Source organism: Primulina tabacum, chromosome 13, assembly GCF_025594145.1.
Source record: "Primulina tabacum isolate GXHZ01 chromosome 13, ASM2559414v2, whole genome shotgun sequence".
NCBI classification, from domain to species: Eukaryota; Viridiplantae; Streptophyta; class Magnoliopsida; order Lamiales; family Gesneriaceae; genus Primulina; species Primulina tabacum.
In genome coordinates this window covers 330,627-344,066 of record NC_134562.1, presented here as the reverse complement: position 1 = coordinate 344,066, position 13,440 = coordinate 330,627, and the positions used below count along the sequence as shown (strand labels likewise).

Genomic DNA, 13,440 nt, shown 5'->3' with positions numbered 1-13,440 from the left:
GTTTACCGACTCTCAAGGGGTCATCAGGTGGCAAGGTTGGGTGTTCTGTCGAAACACATAGGAGTCGATGCATTGTAGTCGGGGATTCACCGCTTACCTTCGGGTATGGATATCCTATGTGTTCTCATGTATGTGTAGGTTGAAATCTCTGATCAGAGTATGGTGGTAATTATGAAAGGGGTTTCATAGATTACACCATCGATGCAATTACGACATGACACATAGTATCGATTCATTGACAACTCTCGATAAACCAATGGTTGTCGAATCGGTCGGGATATATGAGTTGAAGGGACCGTACTGTACGCTAACCATAATTGAATGGTTCTTGCAGGCACTATCATTTGATACCTAGGGAATCATGTAAGCGATGCTGCTAGGCGTTTAACATGATTGGTTGGGTACTATCAGACTTGAGTTCTGACGTTCTTGTTATCAAGAAGTTGATAAGTAAGAATGGAGCAATTGGGGTATGCTCATATAAGGACATGTTTAGTCCGAATCACATGGAGATGTGAACCCACGGCTAGTTGTATCAATGAACCATTGAGGGCCACACAAGTACTAGCTTTCTAGAACCCGTTGAGAAGTAAAAATAGTTCAATGTGTTGAACGACTTATAAAGGAGTTTATAAGCGTAAGGAAAATTAGAAGTATGACTTCTATAAAGGAGAAATTAGTTCAATGTGTTGAACGGCTTATAAATGAGTTTATAAGCGTAAAGAAAAATAGAAGTATGACTTCTATGAGAGAAATGTAACTTTTAATTTATGGAAATGTTCCTAAATTAAAAGTTGGCCAAGTGAATAATGTATTTGAAAATTGTGATTTTCATAAACATTATTATGGACTAAATTAAATTAATTCAAGTGTTGAATTAATTAAACACTAAAGGACCTAGTAGAGTCCAAATAATTAAATTAATTCAAGTGTTGAATTAATTAAATCATATTGAGTCTTGTAGAGCTCAATTTAAATAAATTATTTAACTAGTGGACTCGAGTAAATTCAAGTAATGTTTAATTAATTTAAAAAATGTTTGAGATAATTAAATTAAGTCCATGGGTTTTTAATTTGTTAAAAATCATATAATATATGCATGCATGGGAGGTGAAGGGTTGGAGACTGCTTTTTGGGTTATCAAGGCATGGCATGCAAAAAGGTGTTTTTGATTTTTGCTTTTTGGCAAGACCAAGACAAGTCTCCCTTCCCCCTCATTCCATCTACTATGGCCGAAATATTGAAGGGAATTCTCTCAAGTTTTCTCTCATTTTTGTGTTCTTCAATTGTTGGAGAAAACACTCACTTCTCAAAGAAAAATCCTCTTAGTTTTCTAGTGCAAATTATGAGAGGATCTACCTAGTTGGTGGTGGGCTTAATAGTTGAGCAAGGTGTGCTCAAAGGAAGTTTGAAGATAGTTTCTACCATTGAAGAGCTAAGGTGTTTACACCTTAGTTGGAGCCATACATCAATCCTTGTGATTGATAGATAAATTCTAAACACACTATGAATGTCATTTTTGTGTTTTATTGTATTTGCTACACATTATAAGGGGTGGCCGAAAATTTTGATGAAAAATTTGATTTTTTAAACTTCCTTTGCGCTTCCGGTCACCGTAACCGATCCCCTTTCAAACTGAGCAGAGGAGATCAAAATCCCAAACCCCATCTGAAAGAAAGTGAGAAACACGGACACCCCGATCCCCCTGAACCAGGACCTGACTAGATAAGGGAACATCCCCACACCAGATGTCATCCCAAAAATTAACATCCCCCATCCCAATTCTCTATCGAATGCCAGATTCAGCACGAGCCCTAATCTTAAGCAAACGACGCCAAGTGGGAGAAATGAACCTATCAGATGAAACATAAGCTGGATGCACCAACTGGCAGTATTTTCTCATCATGAATTTGGTCCATAGGGATGAACCTTGACGAAAACGAAACCATAATTTAATGGAGAAGCTTTCCATAATATCTTTGAGCCTGCGAAATCTAAGACCCCCTTCAGAGACAGGAAGACATGCACGAGACCACCTCGCCCAATGCCATTTCTTATCCAAGGATCTGGATCCCCACAGGAAACCATTGAAAACATTCTCAAGCCACTCCATAACTGCCAGAGGTGGCTGGACTACCTGGAACATGTAAATGAGAACCGAAAGGAGGACACTCCTAAGGAGGGTCATAGGCTCCCCGGGGAAAGAGTTTTAAGCTCCCAACCCTCCAACTTCTTCCGCACCATCTGCACAAGGGGATCAAAAAGAGAGCAAACTCTATTCCCACGAAACAAAGGAACTCCGAGGTATTTGATAGGAAGACAACCCTCCCCAAACCCAGTGATACGAAGGAGACGGGAACGAGTACGACCAGAACACCTCGGAGGCAAAATAATGACGCTCTTAACTGCATTCACCAACTGCCCCGAGCAGTTTTCATAGTGATGCAAAAAATCCATGAGACTGTTCATCTCACGAGTCCCACCATTGGCAAAAATAATGATATCATCAGCATAGGCCAGCTGGGAAAGAAGGAGATCACAACCAGATCGGTACCTAATCGCAGGATACTGACAATAAAGACGATCAAGACCACGCGAAAAGTACTCAGCCCCCAAAATGAAAAGAAGAGGGGACAGAGGATCCCCCTGCCGGATACCCCTAGTGGATCCAAAGAATCCGGTGAGTGAACCATTGATATTAACTGAAAATTGGCAATGAGAAATGCAGGCAGATATCATCGACACTACCTGCTCTGAAAAGCCATAATGCCTCAAAACATCCAACAGAAAAGACCATTGGACCCTATCATAGGCTTTAGCCATATCCAATTTCAAAATAACATTGCCACCACGGGTGGGGAGAGAAAGACTATGAGTGAGCTTTTGAGCAAGGAGGATATTATCCGAAATCACCCGCCCTGGAACAAAGCCACTCTGATTCCACGAAACAACCCTCTCCGCCACCTCCTTTAGCCGAGAGTTAGTCACATTACACAAGCTGATAAGACGAAAGTCCGACCAAGCCTCAGCACCCATGACTTTGGGAACCAATGTGATCGTGGTGGCAGTAAATCCCCGTGGCATGGGACTACCACGAAAGAAATCCAGGACCGCATCCAAAACATCCTGATGGACAATCTCCCAGCAATGCTGAAAGAAGGCCGAAGAGAAACCATCAGGCCCCGCCACACTATCACGATGTATGGAGAAAAGAGTCGCCCGCACCTTCCCAAAGAAAGAGGGGCAACAATATTGGCGTTCTCCAAATCCGAGATCACCAAGGGGAAATCAAAAAAATCTGGGCAAGAAAGCACAAAAGGATCCCCATTAAGCAGGTTTTGAAAAATGGCGGCCCCAGACTGCTGAATAAGCTCAGGGGAAGTAAGGGAAGAACCATTATCCCAAATACGGAAGATTTTATTAGCCACCCTTTTTTTCGTGACCATATTGTGGAAGAGTTTGGTGTTCCTCTCACCATCCTCTAACCACCTACAAGCGGCTTTTTGCCGCCAAAAATCCGCCTCCATGGCGGTAACCCGAGCAAGATCCGCGTTGCAATTGGACAAACTAGTCCAATGCAAATCCGAAGAATCGGCCTCGCAAACTGCCTCAGCAATCCGGACAGCCTGCTCCGCCTCAGTAAGTTTGGCAAAAAGATCATCAAAAACGCTCTTATTCCACCTCTTCAGATGGCTCTTGAGGCGCTTCAATTTCACAAAAAGACGGTGCATGCCGTTCAAATGACACGGCAAATTCCAATTAAGCCTCACCGTCTGCAAAAAATCATGGTGCCTGAGCCACATGCTCTGAAAGCGAAAAGAACTCGGCCCAATAGCAAAGACCGGGACTGACACAAAAAGAGGACAATGGTCAGAGACCGTACGAATGAGGTGCTCCACACGAATAGAATGAAAATGGTCACCCCAATCAACAGACACAAAAACCCGATCAAGACGCTTCCAAATGGTCTTGTTCATCCACGTGAACGAAGACCCCTCAAAACTAGCATCCACTAACCCAGAATCCCAAATAAAGTGATTAAATTCTTCCATGGGAAGCAACCGCCCACCAGAAGAACCCAAACACTCCCACGAATTTCTAACTACATTAAAGTCGCCACCAACAAGCCAAGGACCCTGATCAGGCTTAACCTGAAGCAAAGAAGCCTAAAGCTGTCTGCGCTCAATGTAGTCACACTTAGCATAAACAAAGGAACAAAAGACAGTAGTGGTCGGCAAAAAAGTAGCAGAAACCCGGAAGTGAAGGAATTGAGTGTGATCAAGGAGACACTCAACCATCACATCCTCAGCAAAGAAAACCCAGATATGACCCGAGGAGTTCGATATAACTCGAGAAAAACCAAAACGACGAGTCATAAAACGAACATCCATATCAATCATGGGTTCCAAAATAGCCAAGATCTTGACTCTCTTTTCTTTAACATGGGCATGTAGCCTTTGTTGAGACTCCGAGCTCCGGAGCCCCCTGACATTCCATATGAGAAAATTCATGGAGAATGGGCACCAGAACCGCCCTGTAGCTTTTTACGCGACCTATGAAAAGCATTCTCCTTCCTTTTCTTAATATCCCCCATATCAGCATCCAGAATACGACTTTCAGACCTACAGCCATCACCCGACTCAGAATGCCGATTAAATTCCTGATCAGTATCTCCAGCAGATTCCAGCCGGAAGACCAACTCACTGACAGAAAGAACCTGCCTAGCAACCAATTCCTCAACCGCAGAGAAAGGATCATCATGAGACAAAGGAACATAGGGGATGGAATGACTACTGTGATTCAAAGTGCAAGGCCCCAGAGAACCAAACACAGGCAACCCACAAGTAGACGGGACCCCAATATCATCCACACAATCATCCAATTGTAACCCTCCATCAATAACCTCATCATTGAGGATCACACCCTCAACAAGAACAGACTCCAATTGATCCTTTACAGAAGACCCAACACCGGCATCCTCCAGATTACCACATGGAGGATCCGTATCAACACAATCTAATCCAACGGGATCAGGCTCCGCATCCTGCCCATGCGAGAGCACCTCAAAAGGATTCAATTCAAGAGGATTCTTTCTTGGAAGAACCTGCCAGTTTTCTGAAGCTGAGGCTGGGTCCCCAAATTAAAATCAGGATTAACACCCCCTGGAGGGGCAGGCTCTGTAAATGTGAGAGACCGACCAGGAGCACGGTCAGCAGGCTTAGGACGAACGGGTTTGGGATTTTTTCCATGGGAATAACAAACACTGGTCGAATGACCCAGCATTTTGCAATCCATGCAGTATCCGGGGATTCGCTCATAAATGACTTCAATTTCTTGAGCATGATCACCCCAACCCACCCAAATTTCTTTGACTGGCGTTTCCAACACATTAATTTCAACACAGACTCGAGCAAAAGCACCCCGAGAAGAGTCTGCAGTATGATCATCCATCTTCACCGGTTTCCCCACAATTTGGGCCAAAGCAAAGAGACTTTGCTTAGAAAACAAATGAAGGGGAAGACCCGGGAAGCGGATCCAAACAGGGGCAATGGGTGACTCCTCCTGAAGATTAAACTCTGGCGTCCACTTAGAGAAGCGGATCGACAGAGGTCCCACCTGCATAACCCCCTTAGTCCAAAAGAACGCATAATCTTCTTCACAAGCCAGTGTGAGAACAAGAAAAGCCCGAGGCATGAACTTTAAATCAAAAGATCTAACTAGTCCCAATTTAGCAAAAGCCGCAGAAATACCAGAATTTGGAACTAGAGATCGATTACATGAAATTTTCCCAACCAGAGCAAATTTGAAAGGTTCTGCCAGGGAAGAAATTACCTCTTCCGGGAATAGGATACCCGGTTTTCCATTTCGAAGAGTTGGCACAGGCATGTCAATCATTGAATTGTGCAACTCATCAAAACTTTTTTTGGCCGTCCGAGGGGACGGTGGAGTCAGGATATCACGAAATGACAAAGTAAGAGGAGTAGGAACACGCATACCTGTTTTGACCGTTTCAGCACAAGGGTTGACTGCCGAGTCAACTCGTTCAACACGGTGGTTTGACTCGACCGAGTTGACTCGTGAATCACCTGCCGGAGAACCACCTTGGATCGGCGACGGTGAGGGGAGCCCAGAACCGGAACCAATTCGAGCAGACTCGGGCAATGGAGGGTCCGATTGAAGCAAGGAAGATGAAGAAAATCGATTTTGCCCTAGAAATTGGGGGTTTCCGACCGGTGGTTGGAAACCTGAAATTGAAGTGGGCAAAATCCTACCCATGACTGGACAAAGAGATTGGCCAGAGGAATTGAAGAAACACGCTGGATCGGCGCCGGAATTTGGACTAGAGTGGGACGTCAAACTCGCGGTCGGCACTGAAATATTAGATCTGAAATTGCCGTCGACGGTGAACGGCGTTTGGCTTGAAACTGGTGCCATCGGGATCATCTGTGCCTGGGCATCACAGATCGGGGCTTGGATTGAACTGATGATGCAAGAATCGGCCGGAATCGAAGACATAAGGGCTTAGGGTTTAAGGTTTTTTTTTTATTTAAAGGGGTGCAACACGAGTACTTCCCAGGGGATCACCCATCCTAGTACTGCTCTCACCCAAGCACGCTTAACTTCGGAGTTCTGATGGGATCCGGTGCATTAGTGCTGGTATGATCGCACCCGAAAAAAAAAAATAGTGTTTAGGTTTAGGGTTTAGGGTTTTTTTTTTATATACAACAAAAGAGCAGTACAAATAAAACCTAATGGGAGGGAGACTGACTGTATCAAGACCTCCGCAAAATGCTATACAATCACAACATCAAAACAAAAATAACATACTACAACAGGACAACCCGAAATACAACAGAACAAAAGCCAACAAACCAGAGGTTGCCCCGGAATACATCAAACAAAATAAGACAAAAGGGCGGGCAAGGAGAATTCTGCAGTGAACGCCCACCACCTAACACCCAAGAAGAGCAGAAAAGCAATATCAACTGGCTTCAGGAGGACGACCATAGGGCGAACTCGACTGAAGAGCCTTGTTGCGGTAATATCTGCGCTTCTGAGAACGCGTACGTCCAGGGAGCGGTAAATATAAACCCTCAATGGTAGAAGAAGGAACCGAACCAGCCTCATCGCCCACACTCACTTAATCTATCCCAAACAATGGCAAATCAATAGAGACAGGAGGAGCAACCACAAGATCCTGAACAGTAGGAGCAAGCTCAACCACCGAAACCGGAACAACCACAGGTGCAATAACATCTGCAACAGAAGTAGAAACCACATCAACCATATCTATGACCTGAGACGATCGAGCCGGAGCCGAAGCTGTCTGAGACGAATACCCTGCAGCAGCATTCCCCTCTACCGCTAACTTACTAAGAAGTGATTTGACTCTTTGTGGATGGGGTTTCACTGTACCAGAAGTCTCACCAGGGCCTGACTCAGCAGGTAAATCCTGCAGTACCTCATAATAATTATTCGTAGAAATAAGTCGATTTGGATCTTTCCTCCAAACAGGACGACGCCTGGAACGCTTTGAAACCTGCTCTGGACGCTCATAAGGAACATCACTGGACTGGGCCAGATCGAAAGAAACATCCGGTGACGAAGCACTAGGTTTCTGAAACGGGGAATCAGGAACAACACCCTTACCATGAGGTTGTGTCCGACGCGGGCGAGAAGACTTGCCATTACGAGAGCAAAACTCAAGTGAATGGCCCAATAACTGACAATGAGAACAATAATGGGGAACTTGCTCATAAACCACCTCAACAACCTGGCTATGATCGCCCCACCCCTCCCAAACATGCTCCGGGCGAGCCTTAAGAACATCAATCTCAACACACACCCTAGCAAAAGATCCTCTAGTACCATCAACAGTAATCTCATCAATCTTAACAGGATTACCTAAAATCTTAGCAAGTGGATACAAGCTCTGTTTAGCATAAAGATGCAAGGGCAAATCCGGGAACCTGACCCAAACCGGAACAATAGGAGAATCTGCTTCAAACTTAAATTCAGGAGTCCATTTAGAAAATCGAATCACTACTGTCCGAATCGAAACTACAGGCTGAGTCCAAAACTTCAAATAATACTCCTCACAGGAAAGGGTGAGAACCATATACCCACGAGGAAGAAAATGAACAGTATGAGAACCCAACAAACCAGTACAAGACAAAGCAGATAAAATAGCAGTATTGGGAGTCAAACCTCGGTTCCCAGTGAGACGCCCTACCAAAGCAAACTTAAATGGAGCAGATAGGGACGAAATAACCTAATCAGAGAACAAAATACCGGGAATCCCGTCACGCACAGTCGAAGCAAGTACTTCATCCATTGAGTCAGCAATGTCTGCAAAACTCTGATTCTGCGAAACCGGAGAGGACCGTCGTCGCAAAATATCCCGAAAAGTTACCTTAGGAGGAATAGAGCGCGCAGAAACAACCTACGTAGCAACTTGAGCAGGCCGAGTTGACTTGGCCGAGTTGAGAGGGAGACTCAACTGAGTCAACTCGGACCTCCGGCACCGGACTATCACCGACGGCCGGCGAAGCAAAGGGGACCCCAGAACTGGACTCAGAACACTTGAACTCGGAAGAACTCGGGCAAAATATGGAAGAACTCGGCGATGAACTCGCATTCAACCCATTAGATTGGGCGTTTTTGATCGGCACAGAATTACCCGCAATTGAATGCATGAAACGATTACCCATATCCTGAGGAAACGACTGGTCAAAGGAATTCAGTTTTGGAGCAACGGAGGCGACGAAATCGACGGAAGAAACCATCGCCTCTAGGGTTTGTGTAGGCGTAACAGTAGATCTAAAATTCCCGACCACCGGAGATGACTCAGACGACAGCACCGGTACCAAAGGGAGCGCCTTGGAGTGGGCATCACAGATCGGTGCTTGGATTGAAGATTGATGTTCAGAGCTAGCCGGAATCGACGAAAAGGTGCTCGATTTTCGCATGAACAGTGCCGTCGGCACTTTTACAGTCAAATCGGAGGGGCAAATCAACTCCGATTGGCATGAAATTTTGATAGTAGACTCGTCTTGGAGAGACGAATCTAACGGTAGATCATTTGCAAAAAACGGAGTTGAATCCGCCGTAGACGACTTTTTAGCCGGAAATTTGCAGATTTTCAGACATGAAATGGGACGGGCAAATCACCTCTGATTGAGCTGAAATTTTAGTATGTTGGTCGCCTCGACAAGGCGTTTCGGAAGGACAGGCGAACCGGCCAAGAACTGACGGCGAACGGCCGGCCGTACTGGAGGCGATTTTAGGGGCGAAAAATTGGGTTTTTTGGGTCACTATTCACGAGAGAGAAAAATTTTTGAGGGCAAATGGTGGTTTAGGGTTTGGGTTTAGGGTTTTAGGGTTTAGGGTTTTTTTTTTTTAAGAAAAAAAAGCACTGCCGGAAGCGGGGGGTTTGGCAGACCCCTACCTATATATATCATTAAAACAGAGATACAAGATAAAACCTAACGAGAGGGGGACTAGACCAAGACCTCTCGAAAAGCTATACACACAGCACATAAAATAAGATACCTAGGGTGGCAAATATATGAGCCAAATACTAATCCCTAAGAAAAGCGCATATTACAAATGAACATCTAGAAGCAGCGCTAAGTACATTAGAATAAATAGCAACCTATGTAAACAGTAAAGATCCAGCTCAGAAGTAGGTGCAAAAGACCGCCTCGCTGAGCCGTCTGTCTGTATAATGCCAAACTGAATAGGACATCCTAGTCCGAGGTCGATCTGCTATACAGGATCCCATAGTCAAAATAGTAACCAACTGGAGAATCACTGTGCAAAAACGGTCGGGACACAAGAGGAGGGCCGTAATCCAGCTCAAGTGAGAGAAGCTCCAAATCTCAAGCAGTAGGTGAACGGTCGGAGCTCATAAAGTCAAAAATCCAAACATTAATCATGTGACTGAAACTCTGATATAAGAGACAAATAATAAAGAACATCCAGAGCCACCAATACAAGCAACCAAAGTAGAGCACATATACAGCCCGACATGAATGCAACTCCGGGCCAGAGAAACCACATATAGAAATCATCCAGAGCCACCACAACACTCGGGAAGCGAACATAAAAGATAAAAAATGGCGGGCAAGGAGAAGCCTGCAGAGAGCGCCCGCTAGAGAACAGGGGTGATCCAAGGAGAAGCACCAATAAAGAAGGTGTGGGAACCCACCCAGATCCAAAGAAGCAAAACACTGAGAATGCAAGTGTCTGAACCCACTCGCACTCAACTGACAAAAGGGGAGAAAAAGCAATCCCCCAAGGAGACAGTACCTTCAAAGGAAAAAATACATATATATATATATATATATATGTAAAAGAAGTCGATCCAAATAAAAGAAGGGGCTGCAAATAGCTAAGAACATCTATATCTGAGGTAGGGAAGCCTGGAGATATTCGAGCGGGTCAGGATGGATACATGGCTGGGTAGGGAAACACCTAACTCTAAGGTATAAACCCGAAGGGTATGAGCCCTCGTCGCCAACGCATCCGCCACCGAATTTCCCTCCCGGAAAATATGTGATAAATGAACAGCCCGCCCTCTCAAAAGAACCAGAATCCGAGTGACTGTATGATGAAGATCCCAATGACACCGACGCGATCGAAGGATCTGAAGAGAAATCTGAGAATCGGTCTCAACTTAAAGAGGAAAAAGACCGAGATCGGAACAGATAAGAAGGCCCCTCCAAACCGCCCAAAGCTCCGCCCGAACATTGGTCCCAACTCCGATAAACTCGCTGAAGGAGAGCACCACCCGGCTAGCAGAATCGCGAACAACACCACCAACAGAAGACTCCCCAGGATTGCCCCTCGAACTCCCATCAACATTCAGCTTAAAGCACCCCGGAGGTGGACAGAGCCACCGGACAATCGCTATCCTATGGGAGCGCTGAAAGCCAACAAAAAAACCCAGCGACCTCGCCACCTCAAAGACACCAAGCCAATGCTTGGGCTTAACAATGAAAGCAGCTTGAGCGAGACGCAGGTAGGACAAAATTTGAGACTTCACAGTCTCGCCTGAAATATGTAACTGACGGTGCTTCACATCATTACGGGCCGTCCAGAGAAACCACAAAACAATGAATGGCAGAAACTCCTTGACGTGGCCCCCAGGTGCCCAGTGAAGATTTCTTTTCCACGCACTGAGAAATAATCTGAGATCCCCAGTGTAGGGTATTTGGACACGAAAGATCGTCCCAAAAAAATTCCAAACAGTACGAGCAATCGGGCCATCAATAAATATGTGTGTGAAAGTCTCCGACATATAACAACACTGACATCTAGAAGCCAAATGAAAGCCATGATGCTGGAGCACATCATCCACTGGGAGCCACTGATGCCAAAGCCTCCAAAGGAAGAAAGATATAGTCGGTCGTAACCAACGGCCCCAGCAAGGAGTCAAAATATCAGAATTCGGGTCTCTCAAGCGGACAAGCTCCCAAGCAGATAGAAGCGAGAAAGCACCATCAGAACTATGAATCCAAATAGCCAGATCAGGCTCACCCAAGGCGATCGGGGTCAGAGTAATCGACTCAGCAACAAAGGGGGCCACCACAGCACATACAAGATCAAAATCCCAAGCCCCCTCAGACAAAAAGTGAGAAACCTGAACATCACGGCCCCCACGAACCTAACACTGGCTGGACAGAGGTGTGCCCCCAAACCAAATGTCATCCCAAAATGACACGTCTCCAAGACCGACGCGCCAGCGAATACCAGCCTCCGCACGAGGGCGTATTCGTAGGAGACGACGCCAGGTGGGAGATATATAACCACGAGGGAGAACACAGGCAGGAGCATCCACCTGGCAATACTTCCGTAAAAGAAATCTCGCCCAGAGAGAGGAGCCCTACCGAAACCGGAACCACAACTTAATAGAAAAGCTATCCACCAGATCTTTCAATCTGCGGAAGCCAAGAACACCCTCCATCACTGGGAGACATGCCCGGGACCACTTGGCCCAGTGCCATTTCTTCTCCAAAGTGCGCGACCCCCAGATAAAAGCGTTGAAAATCAGTTCAAGCTTCTCCATGACAGCAAGCGGTGGCTGGACCACCTGAAACAGATAAATCGGCATGGAGAGGAGCACATTGCGGATAAGGGTTATGCGGCTACCCGGAGAGAGCGTCCGGATCTCCCAACCCTCTAACTTCCTACGAACAGACTGCAGGAGGTGCTCAAAAAGGGAACAAACCCTGCTACCCCTAAACAATGGGACTCCGAGGTACTTGAGGGGCAAGTGACCCTCCGCAAACCCAGTGATGCGCAAAATCCGGGAGCGAAGGCGCTCAAAGCATCTCAGAGGCAAGATAACAGAACTTTTGACAACATTCACCAGCTGTCCCGAGCAATTCTCATAATGATGCAGTAAGCCCATAAGGCGCTGCATGCCACGAGACCCACCGTTGGCAAAAATAATGACATCATCAGCATAAGCCAGGTGGGAAATCAGAATATCACAACCGGAACGATACCTGAGTTCAGGATGCTGCAGGTAGAGGTGGTCAAGACCACGCGAAAGGTACTTCGCCCCCAAAATGAAAAGCATGGGAGACAAGGGATCGCCCTGCCTGAGGCCTCTAGTGGAACCAAAGAACCCCGAGAGAGAACCATTGATGTTGACGGAGAAATGACAATGAGATATGCAGGCCGTGACCATCGCCACAACCCGCTCCGAGAAACCAAAGTGTCTCAAAACCTCGAAGAGAAAAGACCACTGGACCCTGTCATAGGCCTTGGCCATATCCAACTTCAGGATAACATTACCACCACGAGTGGGGAGAGTGATACTGTGAGTGAGCTCCTTGGCGAGGAGAATATTATCAGAGATCATCCGACCCGGAACGAAGCCACTTTGATTTGGGGAAATAAGTCTCTCCACCACAACCCTTAGCCGAGAGTATAACAGCTTAGAGATGATCTTATTCGTGACATTGCACAGACTGATCGTACGGAAGTCCGACCAAGCATGAGCACCTGCGACTTTGGGGATCAGAGTGATGGTGGTGGCGGTAAAACCCTGGGGGAGGGGAGAACCCCGGAAGAAGTCCAAGACAGCATCAAAAACATCCTGATGAACAATCTCCCAGCAATGCTGAAAGAACGCCGAGGAGAAGCCATCAGGCCCAGCCACACTATCAGAATGAATGGAGAAGACGGTCGCACGGACCTCCTCCAAAGAAGGGGTCGCAGCAATACCCTCATTCTCCACAGCAGAAATAACCGAGGGAAAGTCCGAAAAATCAGGACAAGCAAGCGCAGAGGGGTCCCCAGTAAGTAAATCTTGGAAAAACGAGGCTCCCGACTGCTGAATCAATTCAGGAGACGTCAGGCAAACCCCATTATCCCAGATGCGGAAAATCTTATTCGCCACCCTTTTCTTCTTCATCATGTTGTGAAAGA

The 13,440-nt window shown here is 46.2% G+C and overlaps 1 non-coding gene across 1 annotated transcript; it reads right to left on the bottom strand.

Annotated features, from left to right (window-relative positions):
- Nucleotides 1-6,552: 6,552 nt before the first annotated feature.
- Nucleotides 6,553-6,671, bottom strand: LOC142523486 (5S ribosomal RNA). The gene has a single exon (XR_012814677.1). It is a non-coding gene; the product is annotated as a 5S ribosomal RNA (ribosomal RNA).
- Nucleotides 6,672-13,440: the final 6,769 nt, after the last annotated feature.